This window comes from Myiozetetes cayanensis, unplaced genomic scaffold, assembly GCF_022539395.1.
Source record: "Myiozetetes cayanensis isolate MyiCay16 unplaced genomic scaffold, myiCay2020 scf19, whole genome shotgun sequence".
Classification (NCBI taxonomy): domain Eukaryota; kingdom Metazoa; phylum Chordata; class Aves; order Passeriformes; family Tyrannidae; genus Myiozetetes; species Myiozetetes cayanensis.
Genome location: NW_026087400.1, coordinates 12,754,718 through 12,770,336, shown reverse-complemented (window position 1 = coordinate 12,770,336; position 15,619 = coordinate 12,754,718). Strand labels below are relative to the sequence as shown.

General features: G+C 50.6%; 1 pseudogene; it reads right to left on the bottom strand.

Annotated features, from left to right (window-relative positions):
* Window positions 1-7,775: 7,775 nt before the first annotated feature.
* LOC126639340 (perilipin-3-like) lies at window positions 7,776-10,997 on the bottom strand (annotated as a pseudogene).
* Between the last annotated feature and the right edge of the window lie 4,622 nt (window positions 10,998-15,619).

The window sequence follows — 15,619 nt, the reverse complement described above, 5'->3', positions numbered from 1 at the left end:
AATCAAATGCAAGTTCAGATATCTTTTCAGTAACAATATATGGGTCTGATTTGAAAAAAAATATTATATATAAAAAATGAATAAAGTAAGCATATTTATTAAGTAAATTAAATGTATTCTATTCTTCCAGATGAAGGAAAAAACGCACAGAAACGCACATTAACAAGCCCAGTTCACCCCCATGAGGGTGTCCCTTGCCACCCCTCACAATCTTCCTGCTCTCCCAGGACCATCACTGCCCCTTTCCAACCTACAAACCCACCAGCAGATCTTCTCCTAGAAGGAAAAGGTCAGTTTTGTGTAGAGGTGGACAAATGGGATGAGAAGGGCTCAGGATGAGAGGTGGGAAGCCATCTCCTGGTCCTGCCAGCACACGAGGGACACATCTCCACGTGGCAGAGCAGGGATCTGGGTAATCCCAGGCATTCAAAAGGTGGGTCCTTCCCTCTCCCCCCAAATTCATATTTACTTGATCCTGGCCTGGGCTTCAACTCTTTGTTTTAACCATCTGTGCCTGACACCCCCCGGTAAGCTGAGGGTTGTTATTATTTACCACCCTGCCAGCCCCCCAGGGCAGCATCACCTCGGGTGTGGATCCTGCTGTGTTTCAACACTGCATTAGGGATCACCCAGCAGCAGGTTTGCTCTGGGAACACTTAACGTGTGAGCAGGAAAGAAAAGTACGTTTTAAAATGTCAAAATGAAATTAAAACCAAACAGAACAAACAAACCAACCGGGTTTTTTCTGCAGGTGGGTGGGTAGAGTGCGCAGCAGGTGACAGAGGTGTGGGATGTGCCAAAGGGACAGCCCTGCTCCTTCCTGGCAGGGAGGGAGCTGGCACTGAGCTTTGATGGGGGTTACAAGTGCTCTAAGGCTTTGCAGCGAGACTTGGCAACCCTTGCTAGTGTGCCCACAGTAAGAGGGATGCCCCATTAAAATCCAGAATTCTGGAAAACCTCAGCTCTCAGCCCTTTCCTCAGGGAAAGCACAATAGGAGAGGGAGGGTGGAATGAGATGATGTAGTGGGTTGACCCTGGCTGGATGGGAGGTGCCCACTAAAGCCACTCTCTCACTCTCCCTCTGCAACTGGACAGAGAAGAGAGAAAAAACAGCTAAGGATTCAAGATAAGTTGAGATAAGGGCTGGGAGAGGTCAGTGACTGATCACCTGCACTGGCAAAACAGACTCAAAGTGGGGATAGTACTTAAATTTATTACTAACAGGGTAAAAGCCAAAGAGTGAGAAATAAAACAGTCTGAAAAACACCTTCCCCCCACCCCTCCTTCCTTCCATGTTCCCCCTCCTCCCCCCAGCGGTGCAGGGGGACGGCAATGGGGGTTACAGTCAGTTGTTGTTTCTGTCACTGCCCAGGGAGAGGAGTTGGATCCTTCCCTGCTCCCGTGGGGTCCCTCCCATGGGAGACAGTCCTGGATGGACCTCTCCAGTGAGTCCATCCCTCGGGCAGCAGCTCTTCCCACCCTGCTGTCCCGTGGGTCCCTCCTCCATGGGGTCAGTCCTTCAGGGATGAGCTGACCTGGCCTGGGTCCCCCACAGGGGCCACGAGTCCTGCTGGGAAAAGCGTGCTCCAGCCTGGGCTTCCCTCTGCACGGGCTGCAGGTCCCTGCCAGGACCTGCTCCATCCTGGGCCTGCCATGGGGTCACAGCCTCCTTCCTGCATCCCCTGCTCCAGCCTGGGAGCCTCCAGGGGCTGCAGGGGGGTCTCTGCACCCCGATGCTCCCCCAGGGGCTGCAGGGGGGTCTCTGCACCCCGATGCTCCCCCAGGGGCTGCAGGGGAACCTCAGCTCCAGCTCCTGGAGCACCTCCTGCCCCCCCTTCTGCACCACCCTTGGGGTCTGCATTGCTGTTCCCATGTTCCCACTCTGCTCTTCCCTGGATGGAATTCTTTGGGCCCAACAACCTTCTGTTCCTAAATCTGTTATCCCAGAGGTGTTCCTGTTGCTCCTGATGGGCTCAGCCTTGGCCATCGGCAGGAATCCCATCATGGAGCAGCTGGGTATTGGCTCTGTGGGACAGGGGAAGCTTCTGGCAGCTTCCAACAGAAGCCACCCCTGTAGCTCCCCCCTGCTACCAAAACCCAGCCACAGAAACCCACTACAGATGGTCTTGGAACGAGATGGTCTGTAAGGTCCTTTCCGACACAGAATCATAGAAGGCCCATGATCTGCAGTCCAGAGCACCCAATTCATCTCATTCCACCCCCTGCCATGGGCAGGGACACCTTCCACTGGGCCAGATTGCTCCAGCCTGGCCTTGGACACTTCCAGGGATGGGGCAGCCACAGCTTCTCTGGGCAACCTGTGCCAGGGCCTGCCCACCCTCACAGGGCACAATTTTTTCCCCTATATCCAATCAATACTTCCACTCCAGTTTAAAACCATTCCCTCTTGTCCTATCATGGTGCAAATGCTCAGGACCACCTCAAATCTGAGCCTTTCCTGCCTTCCATCCCCTTCTCCAGTGGCCAAACCGTAAATGAAGCACAAACCCCTCCGTGCTGCCTACAGCTGAGGCTCATTTACCCTCCTCTGTGTCCTGGTTCAGCTTCAGCTGGAGGATGAGAGGATCCAGAGCAGCCACAGCATCATGGACTGTGTGTCACATCCCCCTCCTGCTGGGGACCACCAGTAGGGGACAAAGCAACACACCCAGCAGGACACATCACAAGCAAAGATATTTCCAAACCATAAAATTGCCTTTTTTTCTTTTCCTCTCCCACAAACTGGCAGGTGTTTCCAATCAGTCTCTTACAAGGTAAACACTGCATTTGTTTTGTAATTTGTTTAGCAAACCTTGTATTTTCAGCTATAATTACCCCATCAAGGCAGCTAAATGAAGGTGACATTTAAAGTGACCTTCAGCTTCCAGCTGCAATATCCATCCCAGGGAAGAGATGGAGCAGGAGGGGAGGGAGCACAGTGCTCCCCAGGTGAGAGGTGCCTGGGAGCTGCGAGCCAGATGTTCCTCCAAAAAAATTCAGCCAATTTACGGCTGAGTGGTCTTTTAGGGAGGACAACACACTCAAAACTGAACTGTTTGATTTCTCTGTGAGGCAAAGGTCCCCTGTAAGATGCAGGCAGGTGGCATTTCTTCGAAGGAGAGAGCCCAAGCTGCCTTTCCTCCTCAAGACTTCCTGCAAAAGCAGGGTATGGGATGACACCACCCTGCAGGATGGTCCATCCAGTGGCTACTTGCAGTGCACATATCTTGGGGTTTCTCTTGCAAAGGAATAGGATTTTCTCCATCATTTACTTGCCAAAGGGCAGTAAATTTTGCCTTGCATTAAGACACTTCATGAGACAACTTGATCAGGTACATGCACAGAGAGCCTCTAAAATAAAAGGAGCCTCTAGTTCCCTGCCCTCTGGTTCCTCTCCAGTCTTGTCCACCTTGCCCAAGTCCTGCCCTAGGTGAGCCTCTCTCTGTACAGCACCCCCTGCTCTCTGCTCCAACCTTCCAGATGTTCAGTTTACCCTTTTCCATATTAATTGAATTCTCACCTTTAATCCCAACCTGTTATTTTTCCATCCAGCCTCTCACCTGCTCTCTATTTGTCTCCCCAACCCTCCTGGTGTCTCCTCATCCAGCTCTCTCACTTCCCCTCTTCCTCCTGCCCCCACATTTAGCATCCAACTCCTCCCCACCTTTCCCAGCTGTTTCTTGCCCTCACTTTGCTTTCCCAGGTAATCCTCTTTAACAACTCCCATTCCAATGTGCCTTCTGGGGCACATGGGGAAGATCCAGGCAGGAATTTTCCTGCCTGCCTCCTGCACTAAGCACCTGGCAGTTTATGAAGCAAGCTTAATAAAAACAGGCATTAATACCCACACTGAGGATGGTATAAAATCCAGCCATGTCAGCATCCAGCGGGTTAATTACCCTCCAGATCACCTCCCCTCCAAATTCACTGCTGGGGAAGCTCAAGCCATTGCTGGATCTAAATAAATACGAGGCTCAGAGGGAGAGTGGGAAGTCAATACTGCAAATGAAGTGCTTCTGCCAATGGATTTTCCTTCCCAGTGCCCAGAATCACCTCCACAGGGTAATGACTTGCTGGCAGAGCTCTGGATCTGCAGGAGGTGCTGGGCCTTGTTTGCTGCAGGAAAGGGCAGCTGGGCTATCGATTAGGTCAGGGGCCTGTCAGCCCTGGAGGCATCAGGGGCTTTAACAAGCCCTACAAAGACCATATTGGAATTGTCACGAGTTCACGCCTGGTTTGCGAGGTGGTTCGAAGCAGATTTATTGACCCCCCCTTCCCTCCCCCAGCATCCAGAAGGTATAGAAGGAGGGAAGGAAAGGAATGCTGTCCTGCTCAAAGTCTTGCCAGGACCTGACAGAAGAGGCCCCTTGTAGGAGCTTCTGAATTAGAGAAGAGTTGAATGCTGACAGCAGCAAATATTTTAGCTGGGAAAGCATTGGATGCTTCAACAGGGAGGTCACTGCAAAGTGCTGGTACTGGAAGCACCTGTGTCCTCATCCAGAAAATAAACTTACATTCTGAAGGGCTCCTAAACCTGCACTGCTCTCACCTGATCATTTCAGACTGGCACCAATGCAGCTCAGAGCACAGGGAAGCCCCTCCAGGTTTCTCTCTCACGCTCAGGAACATTTGGCTGCCTCCTCTAACACAAGGAGAGGAGATGCAGGAGGAAAGGGAGGGGATGGCCAGAGTTACACTGGGAAAACACAGAGCCAAGTGCCAACCAGCAAAACCAAGTTCTTGCCCACATTATCCTGCTAATGCCCACATTAGCCTGAATCAGGAGCCAGAAACACCCAGCAGAGTAGGTCCCACAGTCCAACTTTGCTCCCACGCTGGCCAGTCACAGCATCTCTGTGTTCCAGCACTGAGGGCAGCAACTCCACCCCCTATTCCCATTGCAAAGTAATTCCAATAAGCTCTGAAGGTATTGAAGTTCTTCAGCCACAGGGATTTAAGGTGACACAGAAATTGGAATTGGCTAAGCAGCCCTTCAGGGAGGTCACAAATCTCTTTTTAAACACAGTGTGTATTCTACATCAAGCAATATCACAGCTGCTGTAGGAGAGATGACAATATCCAAGCACCACAAGAAACATGGAAGTGACAAGGGGAAATTAAGCTCCCTGCAAGCAAACAGAGAGTTTTTACCTTTCAGCAACTTGCTGAGAACTTCAGCTTCCCAAACTATTGCCCTCATGACAAAGCTGCTTGGGAAACCCTCCTTAGGCAGCTCCCCCTGGCCAGGTGGGGCCAAGGTGATGTGTTGGTTAACGCCTCCAACTCGTGAGAAGTGACAGCCTGTTGGAGGGGTGCCCAGGGGAGCCTTCACCCAACACCAGCACATTCCCTGACCTCCAAGGGCAGGCATTTGAACAGTGAACAGCAGGGACTGGATAAAGAAAATCAGAAGTACATAATGTGAGAATTAAATAATTAAAAATGTTAAGCAAACCGGCAGAGGGAGATGGTGGCACCCACCAAAAGTGAAACAAGGAGCAAGTGCCCCCGTGATTGCATTTAAAATTCAAATCAGCCCATAACTCAGCTGTCACATGGGGCCACAGCACAAGCAGGGAGGAACAGCAGTAGGGGAGGGTAAAGATATAATCACTTGGGCTATAATTATCAGAAGCAAGGAACTCCATCATTCCCAGGGGCTACTGAGAGCCAGAAGAGATGCCTCAAGGCATGTCTTCCCTGCCAGGGTGTTTGTTTAGGGTTGTCAAATTACCAACGTATTTGTTATTTCTCTCCAAAATTACTCAAAAATAAGCATGGATAATCAAACAAACAAGCTTGAATAAAATTGAGAACAACCTGGATACTTTCCCAGAGCTCAGAGGAGTTTCTATCTCAAACCCTGCAGAAAGTCAGTCCACTCATCATTCCCAGCTTCTTCCCACCTTTATCCCCCTGCTGTCTCTGCAGTAAGGATGAGAGCAGAAGATAAATAAGAAGAAAACCAAACTATTTCTATCTGTGACTGGCCTGAGTTTGCCCTTTCTTGTTTGGTGTGGCAGATCTCTGTGATTCCTCAATCTCAGGAGGTTAAGCAAGAGGGAAAACACACTCAGTGGCTCCTACTCAGAGTCCTCTTCTCAAGCAGAGTTTTAGGAATTGCTGTGAGGACATTTCAGCCCGTTGTGGGTCTTCTGCTACGATGTCCATGGCCTGGAAAAGCCTTACAGGTGCTGGGCTGTCCATCACCAGCTCCAGCACAGGGAGATTCCAGCCACACACAGCATTCCAGTTCCCTGCAGAGGGTCCCAGAGCCGTGGGTTCTCAAGGTACAAGCAGCCAGAGTGTCTATAGGAAATGGATTTAATGAGCAAACAAGAACATGCCCCAGTGATCCATGAGCAGAGGCAGCAGGATTTGCTGGGCTAAGCACTAACTCACACAGATCAGATGTGCTCCACTGACAAATCAATACCAAGTGCAGGAATGCCCAGCTATTCCTTAAAATTCACTTCAGGCAAGTTTAAAAGCAGGATTCAGCATTCCCAGATGGCAGTGCACAACTTTGCTAGTGAGAAGACAACATAGAGTTTGTTTCCCACCAAGCAGCAGGACTGGCTGTAGTGTCTCCACTTCCCACCCTACAAGTCCAGCAGGAGTTACATGGATCAGGACTGCATCTGCCTCTGAGCCCTTTTCCAGAGAGGAATCACTCTGCAGCAATCAGAGCACACAGTGGGGAGGTGACCCCTGCAATTTATCCCTCCCATCTCAACAATACCTTGGCCTGACAACTTGAATTGCCTGATTATTTTGCCTTCAGCACAAACTGGTTGCTAAGTGAGGAAGACAACTGTCTGATACCAGCCATGGTGAGCTCAGGGAACGGGGATCCAAATCTTTACTAAATCAGGGGCTTGTGTTGCATTAAAGGATCACTGATGCCAAACCCCAGAGGCCCCATGGTCCTGCCTCAGCACAGTCACTGCACACAGAAAATGTAGGAGTGTTGTTGGTCATTCCTGTGTAAGAGGGGAGAAGTTCCACCTCTTCCAGTTTTCTCTCCCCAGTCCCTATTTCTGTCCACTGGGGAATAACTTCAGTTGTACTCACATGGGAGCAGATTCCACTTCTCTCCTTGAAGACAGAGGCAGGAGAAACAAGGAGCAGAGCTTTTCTTTCAGAAGTTCCACAGGCACTTTGGTCCATCAGCCTTGGCTACATCACTGTCTGGCCACTCTGAGCACACTGGGCTCTGCAGCCTCTTCCAGAGAGAGTCACACATGACCCCTGAGGAGCTCTGAGCTCAACAGGAACACTTGGCCAGGAGAGGTGAGTCCTAACAGCAAATATCTCACCTACACCCTCATGACACTCCACCAACAAGTCCACCTCTGTCCCAGGCAGATACTTCTACATCCTTCTATCCCATGGAACTGAAACCTTCCCCAGGTAGCAGCAGACAAATTAGACCTTGGAGAGAGAAGGAATTACAGCTTCATACTTCCCAGGACAGCAGCAGGACATCCCAGCTGTGACCCTGACAGTACCACTGAGTGCTCTGCCCTTCCTGCATCCCTGACTGCACTGTCCCAGCACCAAGGACTAGACTGGAAGAGCACAGTTCACATCCACTGAGCAGTACTCCCTCTTACAGTCTTTGTCCAAGAGAGGCCAGGGACAAAGTGGCTTTGTATGCAGCAGTTTTATTTTAAGCAGTTATAACCCCATACAAGCAGTTTTGAGGAAGATAATTCTTTACACTGTGTATTAGCTGAGGGTTTAATAACCAACAGCAAGCCTTGCTTTGTCCTTTACATGAGGGTGGTGGAAGCTTCCAGATGCCCTGCTCCTGCTGTCTCTGCCTTCTCCTGGGAGGACTGATCCCCCTGGGAGGGTTCCTGCTCCTCTCCCTCCCTGGGGGAGAAGGGTCCCACCAGCCAGGACAGAGGTGTGTTGTTCTTCAGGTAATCCAGCAGCTCCTCCATGTACTCCTGGATCACAGCCAGCTTCCTCTGGCTCTGGGTCAGCACACTGCTGGACAAATCCTGGAAGGAGTTTGCCACTGAGAAAGCAGCATAAAGCTCCTTGATGGTACCAAGGGACTCTTTCACCTTGTCCTGCAGGCTGGAGGGAAGGCCTTGGATGGCAAACATCATTTTCCAGCAGGTCATTTGCAGTTGCTGTGTGATCCTGCGTGCCATGAGCAGGGTCAGAGACTCCATCTCCTGGGAGGAGGCAGGAAGGACAAGATCAGGAAGGAGTCACTTAATTAAATATATAAAAGTCAAGAGTATGCCCAGAGCACTTTGCTTCCCTCCCCAGGAAGGTACCTCTGGCTCTACAGGGCTTTCATCTCCACTCTCTTTGAGGGACTTCCTACTCCAGTCCAGCCACATCTGGTGTAGTTTCTCCTGCCCCTCCTGGAGCTTTTGATTAAATCCTTGCTTAAACACTTCAATCTGTGGCAGAGGAAGATCAGAGTGTCAAGACAGACAGATCTGCTGGTGAACAGCTCAGCTCTTCATCACTGTAAAGAGGTTGAAACTGGACCAACTCCCTGGTCCCTCCTTCCAGGGGCCTGGGCTGTACCTACCAGCTCAATGATGCAGTGAAGCTGCCCCAGGGCCTCCCTCATGCCCTGCCAGACCTGCCTCACTTTGGCTGTGGAGTGCAGGCGGGCAGACAGGCGGAGCTCCTTGGAGAGAGAGCCCAACCTCACAAAGTACCTCCTCTTCTCCCGCTGCTGCTCCACGGGCATCGCGTGCGAGCCCTCCTCACACACCGCCAGCTTGGCTGAGGGAAGAGGCAGCACCTGTCACTGACTGACCAGACAGGTCAGAGGAAACAAGCATCAGATCTTGGATTAGGAGCCAGGTGCTCTCCAGCCTAGCACTGGCACAGATTGGAAGTATTCAGGTGTCCAAGGCCAGAGTGGACCAGGTTGGAGCAACCTGCTCTAGTGGAAGGTGTCCCTGCCCATGGCAGGGGGTGGAACAAGATGATCTTTAAGGTCCCTTCCAACCCAAATCATTCTGTGGTGGGGCAAGGAATGGGACTGACCATCCCCATTCTAATGGTTCCCATCACAAGTAGTCACACACTATCATTTCCTTACCTAATTCCTCATTTCCAAGAGAGAGAGAGTCCCCTTCTGCTCTCTCCAGCACAGCCTCCGCCCCACATGCATCCATCTGTCCCACTCCAGGGTCCACAGCCATCCCCACACTGCTGGTCACTGCAGACCTGGCAGCCTGCACACTGCTCTGAAGGGTCTCCTTGGTTACATCCACCACCTCCATCACCCTGCTGCTCACAGCGTCCTTCACATCAGCCACTCTGGATGACACCAGCTCTTTTGTGTCAGAGAGAATCTGGGGAAGAGGAGGAGTATCAGATAAAGGAGTGGGTCATACAGCACACTGAGATTCTGAACTGCACCAAGAGGACAACTAGAGCAGTGACAGATAAGCATTTCCTCCTGTAGGAGCATGCACTTAGAGGGTAGTTTGTTCCCCATAGAAGAGCCTGCTTCACTCCCAAGGTTAGAAACCCCACAAAAAACCCAGGCCACTCTGCCAGGGACAGCACAGCCCTGGATTCTTACCTGTTCCACTGGCTTTTGGAGGATTGGCAGCTTCTCCCCTAGTTTATCCAAGCCCTTGGAGGCATACTCACTTGCTGCAACAACTGAAGAGAGAACAAAAAAAAAGCATCAAAACTTGTTTTTCTGCAATTCCACCTCAAGTTCCACCTTGCAAAGTTCCCTTTAGGAAACCCAGCATCAGAGTCCATCCCTTATCCTGCAGTGAGCAACCCTCCACCACACTGCTTGGGCCAGGGCTCAGCTTTAGCCTTTTTTGTAAGCCAGGAGTTGTCTTTTTCCTGTGGTGATGGGAAGATGCATTTCCTCATCCCAGGACTCCTCCCAGAGGTGGAAGGAGCCAGAGAGCCCCTCAAGAGGCAGGTGCCAGGCTGCCCTCACCCAGGGGGTTACCATGAGGCTCCAGGGTGGCCAGCACTGGCTGCACACAGCTGGCTGTGGCTTCGCTCACGCTCCTCACTCCCTTCTCCGCTGCATCACACACAGACCTGAGGTAGGGGTGGCTCTCCTTGGTGGAGGCATAAGCTGTGGAAACCACACCACAGGCAGAGCTGACCAAGGTCAGATTAGCCACCTGCTTTACTGCATCCTGGGAGAGCAAAGAAAAGAAAAAAAAAGCAGCCATGAAGCCTCAAACACAGCCCGGAGCTCCCTACACCACCCTGCCTGTCTGGGGGGAACTTCCAGCTTCACAAGTCACCTGGTCTGGCTGAGGAAGCAAGGCTGGGCTTACTTGCACACTTTCTTCAGTTTAAAACCCAGTTATGACTTTATAACCCTATTATGAAGATGTGGAGCTTTGACATTTCTGGGATGGACCGTTCACTGAAGTTTTCCTCCAGCACAAGGCTACTCAAGGAACAGGTGAGTTTTTGGGAAGCCTCAACACTTGTGTCCCCATACCCAGCTCCAGCTGATTTGGAATGGTTATTTAACAAACTGATATCCCAGGACTGAGGTGGGTGTAAGCTGACAGACTATACACTCTACAAAACGTGTGCTGCTGCTCATGGGAGCAGAGCAAGAGCAGCAGGTCTCAGGGATGCTGAAAACGTGGGAATCTTTCCATAGGAGCACTGCTTGCAGCAAGCCAGGATCTTGACTACAGTTAGACAATCATCCTTCCTAGCCAAGAGCCAGGCTAACTTGCTTAGCCTAGGAAGTTATTTACAGAGCCTTTAGACCTACTTTTTTGGCTGTGTAGGCCCCCAGGTCTCCAGCAAAGCTGCAGGGCACAGCCTGAGCACAGGAAACCCTGCTCTTTTTGTGGGGGCTCAGCTCCCTCCAGCCCCAGCAGGGTCACCTCCTCATACCTGCACCCAGGAGCTGCCACTCCCCACATCCCACCTGGAACACCCACCTCCTGCTCCTCTTCCTTCACCTCTGGGGAGCTCTTGGCCACCTCCTCTTTGTCAGGCACAGCAGAGGCCATGGCAGCTGGAATGCAAGTAGAACTGAGGTTTTTAGGGAAAGAGAGCCTCCAGAGGGCTCCCCCTTCCCAGAGGTCAAAAAAAGAGAGGTTTTTTGCTACCCATTAAGGGGAGACTCCTAAAATGGTCTTATAGAAGGAGGGGATCTGTGCTGCTTGCAAGCCTAGCTGGTACTCAAGTTTCAAGTGGTTTATGATAATCAGAGGAACAAGGAGGGCAGGGTTCCCTCACCCATTAAAGCTCTTCTCAGAGACACCACAGTGCTTATTATCAATATGTTTAGGGGAGGTACCTCCTTCCTCCCCACCAAGGCTTCAAGGAACTCTTAAATAAAAGAGATGGTTACAGCAGGACTGGGGGAGAAATGCAGCTCAGGGATCATCCTGCTGCTCTTACACACCCCCACCAGAACCAGCTCTTCACCCTGAACCAGCACAGGCTGTGTCTGACCTTTCAGGCAGGACCACAAGCAGCCTTGGACTAAGACTCATTCCATAATTAAACCAAGTAAGAAATATCTACACACAAGCCAGGAGTTCACAGAACACTTCCAGCTTTAACACCTGAAAATCCTCCCCACACTGTAAATTTGAGAACAATACCTTTTGGACCTACTGAAAGGATCAGAGAACCAGCAGGGAAAAACCAACCACCACAACCCACCATTCCCTCTCTGCCTTTTTATAGTGGCTGGGGAGGGGGTAAGGAGGGACCCTCAGGGACTGACAGCTCTGGGAAGCAGCAGGAAGGAGCCACTCTCCCTCCTGGCCAATTAGAGGTGAAATAAGTCTGAAATGGGCCTGCTGTGGCTCGTTAATTACTCTGTAATTAAGCAGGTACGCCTTGCCCTGTGTGGATGAGCTCTATGAGGCGGTCAGTGCCTTCATTTCATCAGCAATAGTTCTGGGTGTGTATAAAGGTAGTTTCACGTTCCTAGGTTGATGATATTTAATGATTAATGGTTAATCATGTTCCTAGATTATTGATGAGCCATAAGATTTGGGGTTATCTAAGGGGAAATTTCTGAGTTTGTCTGAGGTGCCTCAATCCTTCTCAGCCCATGTTCTGTGTGTCTCTGACCAGCTGTCTGCAGATCTCCTTATGCCTCTGGATTCTGAACATCCCAAATAATCGAGTTCCTCTGATGACGGACACTAAGCACCAAAGATTCTAATTTTTACATTAAATATGTGTCATTATCTGTGGTTTCTCAGGCACATTTAATGGTAAACTCAGTGTGAGAAAAAGGAAAAAGAAATGCTTTTGAATGGCCCTGACTGCACAGAGCTCGCAGTCTCCTGCAGATTTTTGGGTGAGGAGCTTGGGTGGTTGTGAGGCTGCCAAATAACCCTGTTTTAACAGCCATGGAGCTGCTGGCAAGTACAATGCTGGAGGCTAATCCAGCAAACCTGGAGGTTCTGACATTCTGTCTCTCCTCAGAGTTTGCTGCCCCTGTAACAGAGAACATGAGAGCAACCAGAGTGCAAAAGGCTCTGCATGTTCCCTGGGGCCAGCGCTGCAAACTAGGAAAGAAACCCTCCAAGCACAGACTGTGCTCCAGACCAGCCCTGAAGCAGCAGCAAAGCCCTGTCAGAGGATCCCTCATCCCAGAAGGCCCTGAGAAAGGAGCAGCATTTGTGATTTGTGCCCCAAGGTCTGTGTTTCACTTTCTGGTTTGGGCTGGGACAGCAGCATCCCTGACACAACATCATCCCCCTGCACCTCTGGGCTTCCACTGCTCCTCACATCCCCAGCTGGCAATTGCAGAGTCACACTGGTTGTCACTGTGCAGTGACAGAAAGGCCCTTGGTGTCCTGAGGTGTCTCTGCAGCCACCTCTGCCTGAGGAAATGGGACAAGTTGTGCCAGGGGAGGTTTGGACTGGATATTAGGGAAAATTTATCGAATTTGCAGGAGGTAACTCCATCAGGTCCTGTCAGCCTGTTCCAGTTGGTGCTGGAGACATCAGTGAATCCACCAGCTCGGTCAGTCCAAGGAGTCCCAGCTCACAGTTTATCCTGTCCATGTGGTACAGGATGAGCACTGGCACTGGCTGCAAATTAATCACCATTTCTGTGCTGATGATTGCACTGGTGTTTGATGACCACAGAGCTATTGTGGAAGAGCAGGGCTCCCACCAAGGCAGAGCACAGCCTGTGGATTCTGTATCCATGGAGACAGCTCCTTCCACTCTCAGTCATTTGACAGAAATTAAAGATAGCCATCCCAGTGCTTAATTAAAGGTAACCATCCCAGTGCTAATGATGGGAATAGAGAGGCTGGAGCACTGGGCTGGACTTGAGGACTGTGGGACTCTGTCCTCGTCCTGCCACCTGTCTGCAGGATGACTTTCTCTGAGACTGTTGGACTTTGTGTCTCAGCTTCTTCATCTTTAAAATGCTGATCATGATTCTGACCTTTTTCCACAACGTGCTTTGTGATCTGCTGATGAAAAGTGCCAGATGAGAACTGGGGATTACTGATAACCACGAGAACAGCAGCTCCTGCTCAAGTCAAGCCACAGCCCCTCAGCCAGAGAAATAAGTTTCTCTGTGCAGATCTGGCCAGCACCTGTTGCCAAATCCTTGGATTTGCTGCCCTCCAGGAGGAGGAGGCACAGTCAGTCTCTGGTGTGGAAATGTGAGTGTGCAGGAGCTCAGGCTGGACCACTGGGCAACTCCCAACTGCAGGGAGGAGACCCATCCAAACCCTTCCAACAGCATCCTGAGCTCAGAGACTGATACCTGGCTAACTGGGCCTGGTTTCAGTGCAGAAAACAGATCTGGTGTGCACAGATGGGGTTATTGCTCTTCAACAACCTAAAACAGGAGGTCTGGGTGCCCCTCTGCCCTACAACACTCATGCTTAGATTGCACTGGCCTCTTTCAATCACCTCCATACTGCCATCAGCAGGTAAACCAGGCCCAATATTGGAAGAGGGTACCCAGCAAACTGTCCTAAACACCCCTCAGAAACACCATCTGAAGTCCTTTCCATAAAAAGAAACTGGAGCTTGAAATATGTGCAGAGCACAAAGAATGGGCTCCAGCAGCACATTCTGCAAATCACTGCTTTAGGCAATCTCCTTAGCAGCTTGTTAGATGTTTTATAAGTGTCCTTCCCAGCTCCAGAAGAAATAATACTACTAATGATTGTGTCAGATACAAAATAATGTCACAGCCTCCTTTTTTTTTTTTTTTTTTTGTCTGCAAGCTTTCCAACTTCAATAAATCATGTGCCCTTCTGTGCAGCTGAAGGAACCCAAACCCTGTAGCACAGGCAGCTTGGCTGGAAAAAGAAAATAAAAATAGGAAGGAGACCAGGGCCATCCTTTGCTGCACTGGTTGCAGCCAATGCTCTGTTTGCCTTAGCACGTCAGGCACTTGCTGAGCTGTGATACCTTCTCATTAGCACGGCTGAGCGCTCCCTGGGATCCCAGGAGGAGGTGTTGGGATTAAACATGGAGATGGATAATGAGGAAACCTGCACATACCTGCACGTTTCACTGGTTTGCAGAGTGGGATGATGTCCCTGAGAGAGCTGATGAAGGTCCAAGCTCCCCAGGGTGTGGTGGTGAGGTGTGGGAGCTGTGCCGTGATAGATATCCCTCCTAGATATCCCTGGGAGCAGGGAAGGGATTTGCACATCTGATGTACCAGGGGAGTGTTTGAGCCACTGAGCTGAGGGAGGACCAGTAAGCTCCTGAAAATAATCCTGTGCTCAGGACAATTGTCCTTGTGGGCATAACCACCCCTGAGTGATGGCATCAATTCACCAGGAAAACCTTTCCTGCCAGGGACATCCTTGGGGGTGGCAGGGACGAAGCTGGGCAGGAAGGGCACAACCGCCTTTGTGCCTCCTGCCAACCACACACCAGGGAGAGTTTTACCTTTTTAAAGATAGAATTTGGATCTGGAGGTGGAATATTGTATAGGGGGAAATGGTAAACCCCTTTCACACTTCTCCCTTGAGTCACAGAGGGGTTTGGGTTGGAAGGGACCTTAAAGACCATCTCACTCCTCCCCCTGCCATGGGCAGGCACACCTTCCACTAGACCAGGTTGCTCAGGGCCCCATCCCACCTGGCCTTGGACACTTCCAGGGATGGGGCAATGGTGAGTTTATTTCTAACAGATTAATTGCAACTCAGACCAGAATTATTTGAAACACCCAGAAACAGTCAGTAAAAATTCACATTTCCAGGAAATTAGAAGTTTCCTGTCTTCTGAAACTCCCCATTGAATTTTCATTGGGGGTGATGGAGGAAAGGTCACAGAAGCACTTGTTTTTAAGAAAAGCATTAAAAAAGATGCACTGAGAAGAGCAGAGGACTGTGAATCTTCAGTGCTCAATGCAGTTACAGACCGTGTGCAGCTACAGACCATGAATAACTAACTTGTTCCTATGCTGATTGCATTCATCTCCTCTTTTTGTCCTGAATAAGAGAAAATATCCAGATTCTTGCAGGAAGCAGGGTAAGGCCAACAGCTCTCCAGCATCAAGGTCTGGTGCTCCAGTGGTCTGGAGAGCACTTGAGGGGGTGAGAGCCCTCTCCTCTGCAGGTCCTCCCTCCTGTTCACTCCAGCTCTATCAGGTCTTTCAGGCTGGGGTAGAGCAGTTCCATCC